Source organism: Apteryx mantelli, chromosome 8 (assembly GCF_036417845.1).
Source record: "Apteryx mantelli isolate bAptMan1 chromosome 8, bAptMan1.hap1, whole genome shotgun sequence".
Classification (NCBI taxonomy): domain Eukaryota; kingdom Metazoa; phylum Chordata; class Aves; order Apterygiformes; family Apterygidae; genus Apteryx; species Apteryx mantelli.
In genome coordinates this window covers 37,834,019-37,847,807 of record NC_089985.1, presented here as the reverse complement: position 1 = coordinate 37,847,807, position 13,789 = coordinate 37,834,019, and the positions used below count along the sequence as shown (strand labels likewise).

At 48.3% G+C, this 13,789-nt stretch overlaps 1 long non-coding RNA gene across 1 annotated transcript; it reads left to right on the top strand.

Annotated features, from left to right (window-relative positions):
- The first annotated feature begins 779 nt into the window (after positions 1 to 779).
- On the top strand, positions 780 to 12,161 carry LOC136992567 (uncharacterized). The gene is made up of 3 exons (XR_010884933.1): positions 780 to 1,232; positions 4,641 to 4,945; positions 11,012 to 12,161. It is a non-coding gene; the product is annotated as an uncharacterized lncRNA (long non-coding RNA).
- Positions 12,162 to 13,789: the final 1,628 nt, after the last annotated feature.

Sequence of the window (13,789 nt, the reverse complement as noted above, 5' to 3'; positions counted from 1 at the left end):
AAAATAAGGTCTCACCAGTCCCCTGGGGCTGCCCATCCGTGGGACTGAGCCGCGGCTTCCAACAAGTAGGAAACAACTAATGGCTTTGTGCCACATAAGTCGGCACATGGCAGCAGAAGCCCACCAGGCTTCAAGACCTCCTGCGTCACATATGTTCAGCAACGACACTTACAGTTCGGCTGCTATCGCGAGATGGGGGACAAGCGGAAGATAAATCTGAAGATTGTCCCAGACAAAAGGAGCTTATCAAGTAATACTGGAAGCAGAAGGCTCAGAGCCCAGTTCGGATTTGGCCCTTATTTTGAGCTGAGTAGGTAGGAACTGTGGCCAAAGATCAGCTGGGAAACTATTTAACCCGCTTTGAAATCGAGCAGCAGCCGTGGCTGAGAGTCTCATTTGAAACACAGGCAGTGCAGAAATCAAAAGAGCAGTGATTTACCCAGCGATTGACAGCATGCCATGTAGGGCAACCAACAAACTCACCTCTTGAAGGTTATACCATGTATGATCATGTACTTTGATGAGGTGGAGCTATAAAATATGAGAGGCTATGGAGAAAAATGTGCTGCTTCTGATCCTTCTCAGCCCTTATGATAGGCCTTGCCTTTCCCTTAACATGCACTCCCTCAGGCTCTGTTTTATGCCTATATTAGGGCAAGTGAGGGTAGAGGGATTAGCTCAAGAAAATACGTGCATCCTAATACTGAGGGCTTTTTTATTTTATTTGTTAAATTCCTCACTTTTTTCTTGCATCCTGGTTCTCTAACTTCCAGGTCATGTTCTCTTTTTCCTTCATTTGACTATACTTTCAATGACTTTTTATTCTCTATCTTCTTTCTAGAGTGCCAGTCAGCCTCTTTCTTCCATTTGGGTGTCTTCTCTGATCCCATTGCCCCTCTCTGCCCACACTCCCCCCCTCCCTCTCCCTTCTTAGGCCCTTTTTCACCAATCCCTTGCTTTCCCTTTCCTTTTCCTCTTCTGTCTGTTTTTTTGAAGAAAAGCCCACAACTCTTCTCACACCTTGCCCTTATCCTGCTATCTTTTGTACCTTCTTCCCCTCCCAACATATTTCCCTCCTTTGATCTCTATGCCATTATAATTCCCTTTTTCCTGGTTATGGTTACAAATCATCCTAACCTTCAGCTCCTCTTCCTGCTTTTCAGACTCCTTTCACTTGCAAGGATGTTCTTCTGCTGAGTGGCCTCCTACTCCTGTGCATATCAACTCTTCAGGTGAGGAAGAGCTGGGACGGTCTTCTCTGTTGTTGCTGAACCTCTTTGGGGGAGGATGAGGGTGGAAAATGTGGCTACATGTGCCTCTCAAAGCTGTGTTGGGGACAAGGTTGAAGGGAAAAAGGAAAAATTAATCTGAGTCTTGGAGAAAGCTTCTGGGCCGTTGGGCAATCACACTTTTTCTCATCTTATTCTTGTATGGAAAGAACATATGTTTGTTGTTGAGCTAGGGCCTTTATTGGATAGTAAACCATACGTTTTTGACAATTTTTAGGTTATTTGGGAAAAGAGTTTGCATCTCTGGGTCACTATTTCTGAGGCTGATGTCTATGTTTGCTCCACGTCCGTTTTCCTCTGTTTCCCTCTCTGTGCCTGAATTCTCCCTGCAAGCGATGGGTACTGCTGCTTTCCTCCATTGTAAAGTGATCTGAGAATATGGGTGAAAAACAGTATATATGATTAGGGTATTATTGGCTAATGGCTATTTTAGCAATTTTTAAGGCACCTCACAGCTACTGCGAAGTGATTCCCCTCCAGTAGTTTAAGTAAGCTGATTTTGCAGTGCTCTGCCGAGAAGAAAGAAATAAAAATCAGATCCATCTCATGCTTAACCGTGCAATGCAATAACACCAGATAGCCAGATTTTTATACTGAACCACATACATATTGCCCATTTCCCTGTTCTTGTAGAGTAGCTGTGATATCCAGCTGGTGCCTCAAACTCCTTCTCTCTGTTTGGTCTGTAGGAACCAACACTCTAGACAGGGTCATGATGCGGGATGCTGTTAGATCTCATGGTAAAGTGCAGGCAATTTTTACTCTTATGGCAGTTATCATGCTTCTTAAGTCCTAGCGAGGTGCTCTTAGGTGAAAGGAGTCCCAAGTTGTTGCTGCTTGTTCTCTGTTTGGAGTCCAGTACTCGTTTTCCTATTTTTATCAAGAATAGGGTTGGTGATTGCAGGTTTGCTACGGGTCTGCTATAGGAAGAAAGACCCCACAAGAACTAACTTCCAGAAGAAACCTCAAATCACATTCTCCTCCAACTGCAAAACACAGATCATTGTCTGTCTTCTCTAACATAAAGACAGAGCAGTGTCTGCTAAGACAGCTTTCCAAAATAAAACCCTACCAAAGCAAAACACCCTACTGGTGCATGCACCATTTCCAATGGCAAAAGTGGGACTCATCATGTAACGTGTGATCGGAAGGCATTCCAGTATTTAAGACATCCAAACTTGTAGGGCATGTTCTTGTGTTTGCCTGATATCTCACGGTTATTTTTAACTGATGTATCATCATCTGATGCACTCTTATAAAACGCAGAGCAGTTCAAAGAATAGAGCTCTGAAATTCTCTTTTTTCAGGCAGTATTTTATTAACCTTTTGAATTCACTAACAGCTAAATAAAGCTTAGGGATGTGTCTCAGGGAAACTGGAAATTAAGACATCTTCTAGGTTGTCTTCTCCATCCTGTAGGGAGCTTGTAAGATATTTGAACAGGCCTTGTTTTGGCATAGTACCTAACACAGTCAAGTTGTGAACCACTGCTTGGCAACCCTAAGCACTACTGCAATGCAGTTAGTTAATAGGAAGTGTATGCACATTGTTCCCTGTAATGTAATGCTGTTACTATTTTAATTATTTTGCTAATAGTCTTTAATCTTGTGATCATTCCCTTCTGCATTTTTAATTATCAGTGTTTTAAATGAAGGAATGTTGAAGTATGAAAGACTAGATAAGGAAACATCCAACATGAAGAAGTTCTTTGCTCAGGGGGGCTTTGAAGGGCACTGCTCTATTGATTTGTTAAAGCAGAGCCTGCGTTTTATCAGCAACACATAAATCAAATGGCTGTGTGCACAACAAATGTCCTTATGGTTTCTAATAGGAAAATAGGTTCTCCGAGGTGCTTCTGCTTGCTAGATGACATGAAAGAAGGAAAAGAGTGAGCTTTCTTTTGTATATGAGGAATGATGGAGTAGGTCTATGAGAAAAAGATTCACCTCATTTCAGATTTGAAGGAAGCTGTTTTGCTCCTGATTCACGGTGATTCATGAACTGTCACACATCAGAGACAGATCCAGCCTGGCGCTGACAAAACAGATGAGCTGAATAGTTTTTAAAACTGCAGCACCACTAGGTAGGGTCGTATATAAAGGCAGGAAGCCTGGAATCCAGCTCTGGGAGATGATATCCAGCCGCATTTGCAGTAGAGCAAGCGGCAGCTGAGGGTTTTTCCCGGACAAATCAAATGAACAAGTAACAGATGCAAAGAGCATCGAGCTTATTTGACACTTGCACCCCTGTGGCTCCTGTGTGGCCCCAGCCAGCACCCAAGGGAGCGAGGTCCTAGCCAGCCCAGGTTGTAGGTGCAGCGTAGTGGTCGTCTGGGCTTTTTGTCTCCATTAGCTGGGCTGAAAAGTAAAATTAGGCCAAAAAGCAAGGGTTCTGCAGGCTGCTTTGGTGCTGCATTTAAGGAGAGCCCAAGTCTGGAGAGTAGGTCCAGGTAATATAATACATCTTGAGCTCGTCTCCTGTGCCCTCAGGTGGGATCTCATAGGTGCCTGCAGAGACCATGTTCCCATTCGATTATAACTGGTGAGATGACCACATGGACCCTGGATGAGCCCTCCTGAGTCAGAGGACATCATGGGACAACGCTTCCCACACTGGCTCAGGCTCAAAGCCTCAGTCTCCTCCGTTAGCCTTGTCCCTTGCACCCAGACCGCATGGCTGGTGGGATTCGTGGTGCTGCACTTTTGGGACACGAGTGACAACACGAGCTATGGTAGAAGTTGGTCTGTGCAAGGTCATGCCATGGTTTCATGAGCCTCACACCCTCCTCTGTTTTTTGTCCATGCAACACACTCTCCCTCTATTCTCTCTCCCCTCGGGCCAGAGGCAATTGCAGTTATTTCGTGGACAGCACCATCCAATGGGATTTCTTAAATATGCAGAGCAGGGATGGGCCTGATCTGGATAAGATCAGTTGAATAGGTACATTTTTCCCACATTAAAGCCAATTAACTTTGGATAGGTATGACTGAAAGCAAAATTTAGCCTAGTTTATCTTCTCCACGAAATAGTTCATGTTGGTTGAGATCAAGAGTCTCGGGTCTTTCCTTGAGGCAGAGTCTCCCATGCAGTGTGAAGGCCAGGCAGAGAGTTATGTGGAGCCATTAGCGCGAGGAAAGGTCTTTGATCTCAAAATTGCACCATTTGAAATTCCAGATGAAAAACAGAAATTAATAAAACAACAGAAAGCCTGCAAGTGAATTATTTTGGATTCTGCAAGAGCAGGCTCGGTCCTGGCACCTCTGAAACGTGAGCACAGCTCACCTGTTCCCGCGAGGGCATTGAGCTGCAAGGCTGCTGCTGGCCTCGCTGCAGCGAACGTTGCCTTTGCAGGCAGAGACATCGGTGGAGGCCGGGAAAGGAGCGTTCGCTGCTGGCGGGAGCTGTGGCGATGGGAGCGGGACCGGAGCAGGTCTGCACAGACTCCACCGTTCTCGCCCTGAGCTGGGTGCCTGCTGCGGAGCCGTTTCAGCGTGGCGCGGTGCCCAGGCAGCTGTGGCTTGCCTCGCACCGAAATGCAGCTCTGCAGCTCCCCAACCTGACCTGACTTGCACCCTGCCAGCTCCGAGCCGGAGCCGAGGAGCTGGAGCCTGCCGAATAGACGTGCCCTAAGGATATGTCTACATTGCAATGCCGAGGTGAGACCTCGGCTTGGTGAGACAGACCCGAGCTGGCTCTCAGCTGCTGAGCCTTGGGGCTGCAGAGCACCGAGAGCACGCCCGAGTACTGGTCCCAGGGCTGGCGGCAGGGGCGGAGAGGAGGAGGAGGAGGAGGAAGGAGGTTTCCAGCCTCGGCAACTCTAGAGACGCTTCTTGCCCAGGCTGCGAGTGAACGGGCGCAGTGCTGGTTTGCATTCGTCCCCGCAAGCGGCAGTCCCGCATTTGCGGCTACATGGTCAGGAGGCGCAGAGCCGCCCTCCAAGGAGACACCAGGCCAGGAGGGAGATCACGCGGGAAAATCCCCCACTGGGGGACGGGGCTCTGGGGAGTTCATCTCCCCAAGAATAAAACCGTCCTGCGACCGCTCTTTGGCAATGCCGCGGGGCCTATAGCATCTGAGACTGCAGTTTGTGCTAATGCTCTGAGTTCTGTATATTTGAGGACATATAGCGAGAAAAGAGTATTTACAGGCAGAAGGAGCTTCTGGAGAGAATGATGCAGGGGGCTTGGCTGCAAGAAGTTGCGAAGCACCTGAAATTCTAGTTTTTTTAGTCCTTCTTTATTCCTTGCTTTCTGGTGGCAGTTTGTATTTCTTGTGTAGTTTTCAAGTGCCAGGACATTTTCCACCTTTTTTTTTTTGCCTTTGCTCCCCCTCTGGTGATCCCTAAAGAAAGGTTTTCTGTTTGAATTCACCATGCTGCTCGTGCAAATGTCTCCAAATTTTCCCTCAGAACCAGCAGGGTGGATTCATGCCACCTCCCAAAGAGGCGGCTACATTTGTATGAGCTGTTTTGGTTCTCTTTACAGTCAAATGATGAGAAATAGGCACTTCCCACCCTAGGGTAGCCTGCTCTTATAAGTCGGCTAAGTTGTTTCCTGGAAGTGCCAGTTTCTTTGCGCTGATTAGAAACAGATTCCAGGCGATCACAGCAGATGTTGTTCTCTGAAGGAATCCCACCTCTGGAGTCTGCGCTGCCTTATGTTTGCTTATCCCTTAAGTTATACAATATTAAGAGTAATAGCGACAAAAAAGATGAAGAGAAGGAAATGGCAAGAAGAGGCTCTGTCAACCAAAAGCACATATAAATCCCAGCGAGGTCTTGGGGAAAAAAAAAAAAAAAAAAGTCTGGTGTGATCCAGCAGCTCAAAGCCAGCAGGGCCGTGGTGGCTCCTGGGACAGGAGCGAGGCAGCTCCTGGCCCCAGCGAAGGCTCCTCCAGTCTCGGCGCTGAGCACTAGATGGCATCCCAGCCGGAGAGCTGCGACTCCTGAATGCAATCCCGGCGGTGAGATGGTAATGGCGAAAAAGAGGACGAGGAGGGTGATTTTGGTGGCTCCCGCAGCCACGGCGCAGAAGGCTCTGCCAGCTCGGGGCTGCAGCCTAGCTCCGGGCGCTGTGCCGGGGGGATCCCGGGATATTCGGTGGAGGGCGATGGCTCTGCGCACGAGTCGAGGTGCATTGCCAGCCCGCGTGGCTGCGTTTGCTCGTGTGCGTTTGGTCTTGCTTAACCCTCCTCCCGGAGCCCTGAGTGCTCACAGCCCTTGGGCTTGGCGAGCCGATAAAAGCAACGTGCGATTCCGAGCCGCAGCTGCATTCGAAGGACGACCCTTAAGAGGCCTCAGGACCGCCCCCCCCCCCCCCAAAAAAAAAAACCTGTTTTCCCTCTGAAACACCTTTGTGCTCAAACATTTTTATTTTTTATTTTTTTCCTTCCAACAGTGTGAACACATTTGCAGGCAGCGATTCAGGAGAGCTTTATCGAGGCTCTGTTAGAGTTTGAAATAGTTTTCCTACCAAAAATATATGTACCTATAAGAAATAGCTTCAACCCCAGCACTGGGCAATACTTAGTTGCTACAGCCTGCTGCTTGTGTGCCCGTTTCTTTTACCTACAATTATGGGAAAGTTGCCATCGTGTAAGCAGCGGACTGTATGAATAGCCTGATTATTTATTATTATTAGACCTAGATGTGTGTTTTTCTTTAGATCATATCTGCACAAGAAGGCACAGCAATAATAGTCTTTTGGCTGCTGGTGGACTAGCCGGGTTTAATTTCTGTGGACCACGGGACTTTTGAAGCAAGGTCCTGTTTATTGCTTTCTTTTTAAATCGGTGATATTAAAGGGACGGTCAGGGCAGAGGGGCCTTTGCTTTCTCGGGGCTGAGTTCCTTTAAGGGCGGCCCGTCGCGCCGTCCTCGCTTCCCCCGCCTGACATCGGCAAAAGGGTCTCTTGCTGTGGCCCGCTGCCAAGCTGTTTTAAGAACCAGGAGCACCCTTTTATAGAATTATTTTCCCTGTGAGTTTAACAAAAGCTACTGCATTCACTTGCTCCTTTTTTTTTTTTTTTTTTTCCTGTTTTAGTCCCTTCCACCTCTCGCCTTCAGGTAGGATGCGTAATTTATACAGTAACTGCTTCTAGAAATAACACAGCACAACGGTCTTTGAGTGAGGAAAGCTTTACCAGAAGTGGATCCAGAAGTAGGAAAATGTTGGAGAAAATGGGCAGCTGAGGACAGATTACAGTGAACTCCGAATGCATCATTTGTGGGGGGACTTTTTCTTTCATTTTGGTATCTCAGCAGTGCAAAACAATCTCACGATTTTGCAAGAGAGGAAGGATTTTGAATTTGACCATTTGGCGCTGGCAGGGCTGCATAAAGGAGATAGATAAAGTGGCCCGTGACGGGGCACACGAGCAGTTTGCGATCTGTTGTGCAACAACCGTCAATGAATCCATGCCTTTGTGTGTTTAAAGCGTATTTCCTGACATTTACTGGCAATTTTAAAGGGATTTACCCTCGGTTATTTCGTAATCCCTGCTTCAGAGCAAATTTGCAGATTGTGAAGAGCAAAAGAGACCATTAATTCCATGGGCTGAGTTCCCTTATAGCCCAAGCCACATAACTCCATCCTCTTCTCCTGTATGGACCCAATACCTGGTGTTTATCTTCAACACGTCCTCCATAAAGGCGTTCAGGCCTCATGTGAAGGTGGAAAGATCAACCACGAAGCCAACAGCTTGTCCCAAGGTGTGAGCATTATCACTATTTTGAATAAAACGAGTAATTTACTTCTCATTTTGCCTTGAGGCTAGAAGAAGAGTTATGCTCAAACACACCAGTAAAAGCAAGTATTCCTTTAGCCTTTTCAAAACAAAGCCAAAGATAGGGAAGATACGTATTGCCACGATTCTGAATGGCTTTACAGAGAGAACAGCAGCATCCTTCTGGTGGTACGACGCTATGGTCTAAAGGTGAGCCGCATGCACGTGTGTAGTCCCTTAAGCTGTATTAAGATCAGTATCTTATCTTGAGCATGATTTATTTCAGTGGCATTTCTTCTTCATAGACATCTCTTCAGCCTTGCAGAGTCCAACGTCCCAAGCAACGTTTAACTGGCACAGAAAAGTGGAGCCGAAAGGAAGGGTTGTGCACTCAGAGGAAAAAGCGTTTAGCTGTGTCCCCTGGAAATGCATGCAGCAAAGGGGAGTGCGCCTGCCTTGAGTCTTCCCGGCTGTAAAAAGGGCTATAATGCAAGATGCTTCGGGAAGATATTGTGCATAGACAGAGGGCCTGAACAAAATGCTTCATATCCAGACTTGAATTGGGTGCTCCAGCTGTGTAATGTGCTACTCACCCAAAATGTGGATCCCCCTACTCCTCAGTTTTGGGCCTGGCTCTGACTGCAGTATCAAACAGCCTATATGAAAGTATTTAGAGGGCGAGTTGTGGGGGAAAAATCCCTCTTCAGATCTATAAAACGATCTTCTTTTGTAAGAAGCTTGATAGTTTTTGGCAGGGCTCTCAAGGAAAACAGTGTCAGGATGCTGTCAGTGAAGAGCAACGTGAATCTATTCGGTACGTGTCACGTAAATCCAGGCTGCAGTGGAGCGCTAGACAAGATAAATGGCAGCGAAGAGCACGCTTGGAAGATTGTTGGTGAGTTTTTTGCACGCGGCGCCTCTTCAGGACTCAGTGCAGGATCCGGCGCCCGGGGGACGGCACTGCGGGACGGCTCGAGGGGCTGATGCCCGTAACGCCGCGGGGTCCTGGCTCAGCTAGGGCACCGTGGGGTGCAGCCTTGCTCTGGGCGACCCCCAGGAAACCTCTTTCCCCCCCCTTCTTGTGGCCAGGGGCTCCTCTGCCATTGCAGCGCCCCGTGCGCGGGAAGCAAACCTCCTCCGCAGCAGAAGCAGGCTTTGCAGCCGCTTGACATCTCCCTGGATGGTCGGCGCAGCACGAAGGGATCAAGCCAAGGCTGTGGTTAGAGCAAACCAGATTTGTGCGCTGAAGCAAATATTTGGGCAGGGTCCAGGTTAGCCCCTTGCAAACACGTCAAATACTTCAAGCTTGCTGACAATGAATTATCGAGATAGAAACTTCAGAGCAGATAAGCCCAGGGACTTAAGCATTGTATACAAATAGGCGGCCCGACCCGCGCGGCTCACGTGAGGTGGCAGGGAGAGGCGTATTGGAGCCCTTCCCTGCAGCATCTCCTCCTTCATGATGCAAGGAGTTGGGCAAGAGCAGACCAACACGGGGACCACAGCGCGTGGTGCCACGCACTTCATTTTGGTTGAGCCACTTCGCATCCTGATGAGCCCTACTGTTGCTCCGCAGAGGTCTTTGAAAAGCTTCCGCCTGCTTCCCCAGCTTTTTGCCTCCATCAGAGGCACTTTGGCTCCTGCTCCAGAGCCGCAAGCCCACGCACGGCGCCTTCGAGCCTGCTCAGCTTGGCGGGGGCTTTCCGGCTCCCCCGAAGCGCAGGTTTGCAACGCCCGCACCTGCTGGACCCCGCTCCGCGCGTTGTCAGCAGCCTGACGCTCGCTTCTCCGAAGGCTCTGCCAAGAGCTATCGGGTGGCCCGTAAAATGGCTCGGTCTAGACCTGGGAAAAAATTCCTTTTTTTTTTTTCTTTCTCTTTTCGTTTGGATGCTGAGCGCTTTCAACTGGGTTATTTAGATAGTTTGCGACCAGAAATCAGTCCGGGCCGAAAAATGTAGGTGTACCTGCTTACAGTATAAACCACGAATGTTTGCGTCCTGGAACAAACACCTGGGAAGTGTCCAGACGAGACATTACAAACGTGTTAACTACCTTGAGTTAACCGGTAATCAACTCGGGGCTAAAAACTCGAGCGTAGACCTTTCCTCTGAGACGGCTGTTTATAACGGGGCTTTCATTTAAATCCTGGCCTATAAGCATAATTAAAACATGTCACATTCTTGACTTTCAAACCAACTTCTGGAAGGTAGCCAGGGCAGAGCACAGACTCGGGTTTTACCGGTGTTGAAGCTGCTGGCCGATGTACCACCTCTTTCATTAGCTGTTGTTGACTGTGAAAATGCTTGCCCGGTACGAATTGCACAGAAGGGTGAATTATGCAGAGAGCGCTTTAAGGCTGCGCTAATAAACACATGAAAGGATTTGAGGGGAATATATGAAAAATACTGTTATACTGAAACCCTTTCTAATGCGACCAGTTCAGGAGAACGTGTATTATTCAGGAGTGGCATTTCTAATGATTAACGTCCGTGCCGCATAAGTAAGCTGCTGCTCTTTACTTCGCAGTCCAAGCTTACTCCACTTGCTCCATAAACGCTATATCGGACCATTTTACAATTCATCGATAAGGCTGTGGGAAATGAGAGCCGTGACCCACTGAAACTAGTTTCATGGAATTGAGTTTTTTTCTGTTTTCCGAGCAAATTCTGAAGACGGGCAGTAGATGGTGCTATTATTCTCTTTTTTGAGGCCACTGAAGACAGGAATTACTACCATGGCACATACAGTATTACCGATCCCAAGTGTCCAAAAATCATAAATCAAGCTCCTTTGAATCATGGGATTTGGCCTTAAGAAAATCTTAAGATTAAATGAAAAGGCTTTCTTTGCTACAACTTCTGCATTTTGATCTTTCAGATTAGATTATGAGGTCACATTTCAAGGGTTTTTTTTTTCCATAATCATGACATTTGAAACTTTTCCTTTTTCATAATCATGACATTTGAAACTTTTTTTTCTTTTTTTTTTAATAATGCGAAGTGAAATCCCGTAATCAGATAATTTCAGGAGCCGGCAAGACGTAGGACGGCTAAATCAAATTAATGAGAAACACCAGGATTGTGAAACCTGGCTGTACTACAGATGTCTCTGTCGAAACGGCCTGGGCTCTAAGGTGGCTGCCAAATCAAAGCCATCTGAGCCCCGAACGATTTGGGACGCCGCGGAGGCCCCTACCCCGTGGGTCCCCGTGGCACGTGACTGAAGCACGACCCCGCTGGTCTGCTTAAATCCGGATGCCCCATTTCCTGAAGAGCAGAAAACGCCCCATCAGGATGATATTTATCATCAGTTGATTTTTCTAGCAAAACTGGATGTTTATGAGCCTCGAGGCGACCCTCTGCCTCGCGTGCAGCCCCGCCGACGGTGTTTTCTCCGGACGAGGAGCAGCTGGCGGGGCTAAAATTAGCCTCAAACGGGGAAGCTTTGGTTCAGCTCTGGACTTCCCAGAAATCTGGTGATAGTTTGAACTCGTGACTCCAGGTCAGGCCACCTGATGGGCGGCACAAAACTCCCCTCCGATTTCCCCGTTTAGAAGGGAACGATTTCGGCTAACGCACGGCCAACGATGAGCAAACGGACCGCGGCTCGCTGTCTTGGCTTAGTCTTGCATGTGAACATGTACAAACCCCGCTGCAAGGCCCCGGGGACAGCGGCCGCGTGCTGTGCAACTTTAGTCGCGTCCCGAAGCTATAAAGCTATAAAGCTACAAGGTGCCGCATCTAGTTCCTGGCCACTTTCCTACTATAGGAGTAATCTTAAAAGGAGCTCATTCACTAATAATGCAAATATTAAATGAATAAAACCCAGCTGCTGTTTCAATATTGTTGTGTTCTGAAATATTACCGATAGCGGTTAGGTGTAAATCTGGACAACAACAATTTTTACTGCAAGTAGAATTTGCCTTCATATAGATTATTTCAGTGCTGCATTCCCTGTTCACCAGGGGCCTGGTCCAGCTTACACCGAACGTCAGTGAAAACCTGGAGACATTAGAAGTAGGGCTCCAAAAATGTACGGCTAAATTCACTGCTACTGTAAATCCAGTTACTCCAGTAAATCTATATCAAGAAAAAAATTCAGTCTGCTGTAGGAATTTCGAGTATGGATGAAGAACTGAGCCCTAAGAAGATAGCTGTTGCATACTGTATGCAATTCTATGCATACTAAATACAATTCAATAATTGCATTTATGAGTAAACAATTAATCTAATTATTATAACTAAAGCTCTTGCAGGTTATTGACAAAGGCACAGAAGCTACTTCTCGACGCCGGTGACATACTCAGTTCACACTTGACAACGGATAATTGTAGTGGCCGTTCCCTTAAGAAATAATCCACGATTCTGACTTATTTGTGTGCTGTTGCATGCATCAATTAACAGTACAGTCACTTTGTTAGGAGAACGTAAACATAAGTAGCCTGAGGGTCTTGTAAATGGAAATATAAAACTTTAATTTCAATAACCCTCGCTTTCCCTTTAAGTACAAGAAAGGCCCCCCCTTTTTTTTTTCATTTGCCTTTACAAATGGCAGATGTTTCTTTCCCCTCGCTTTTAAGAGGATAAGTGAATTTAACCCAGGGAATTTTAAGTGGGATCATTTACAATCAACAGGTTTTGCCACAAGCTCAGGGAGGCTTCCTAATGAAGCCTCGGATGGCGAAGACGACCTCCGCAACCGCTGGATCGTGGGCCAGCTGGGTGCTCCCAGCCCCGGCGTGCCGGCGGGCTCGCGGCGCTATTCCCAGACGCGCGGGCGCTGGGCTGAGCGCGCCGAAGGTGGGGAAGGCTTGGCTGCCGCTTCGGTGGGAAAGTAATTCCCATGTGAGGATTCTTTCCACCAGCTTCAGGCATTCGCAGAGCCTAAATTAGGCACCGGTGCTTCTGCTGCGGTCAGTGGGAAGAGAGGGAGACCTTGCAAAGTGAGCTCCAGGCTGGACCCACCGGAGCGGTGCCGGGCTCGGCGCCCTGTCAGAGGCGGGGAATGGATCCGGGCCAAAACTCGTGCGTTTGCATTCAGGGCCGTGTTGGGTGGCCAGGCGAAAGAGGGCCGGTCCCTCAAAAGTGAGGCAGAAGATGGCTCTGCCCTCCCTCCGCACGCAGCCAGCGGCTCCTTGTGGAGCGGCTTCCTCCGGGCTGCATCCGGCAGCCTCGCTGCAGGTGTGGGCATCGGGCAGGATGCACCTCGGCGCGGGATTTGCCCCAGAGGTGGTTTGCCAGCGCAAAGACGGAAGGTTGAGGTCAGATACAAGGTGAAAAAAAAGAAAAAAAAGGAAAAAAGTGGGCAGATGTCATAATGAGCGGTATCCTTTTAAACCGCACATTCATTTCCACCACGTGCTTTCCCTGGCTTCCCTGCCTTCGGTTCGGAGTTGCTGAAATTGCGATCTTGCCAGTCAGGCTTCCAAGGAAGCATTTCTCCTACTGCCCTGGCAATTCTTAATTAGATCAAAAGGCAGATTAACAAACGTAATAATCCAGTACGTGCTCAGCCTTATGACTCTAAGCCTGCCCTTGCCAAACTCCAAACGCGCTCATTATTCCAGTTTTACGAACGCGACGTTCCTCCCGCAGGCGGGCGAAGCCGCTACACTTCGGTGGCGGTAACCAGCCGGGCGGGCAGCCTGCTGCCTGCGCACCCGTCCTTTGGCCCCGAGCGGGCAGGAGCTGGCCCCGCACCAGTGTCCCCTTTGGGGGTGCTCCCTGCCAGCCCTAGGGAGATCTGTGGGTGCCGCACCGGCTGGGTGCTCTAGCAAGG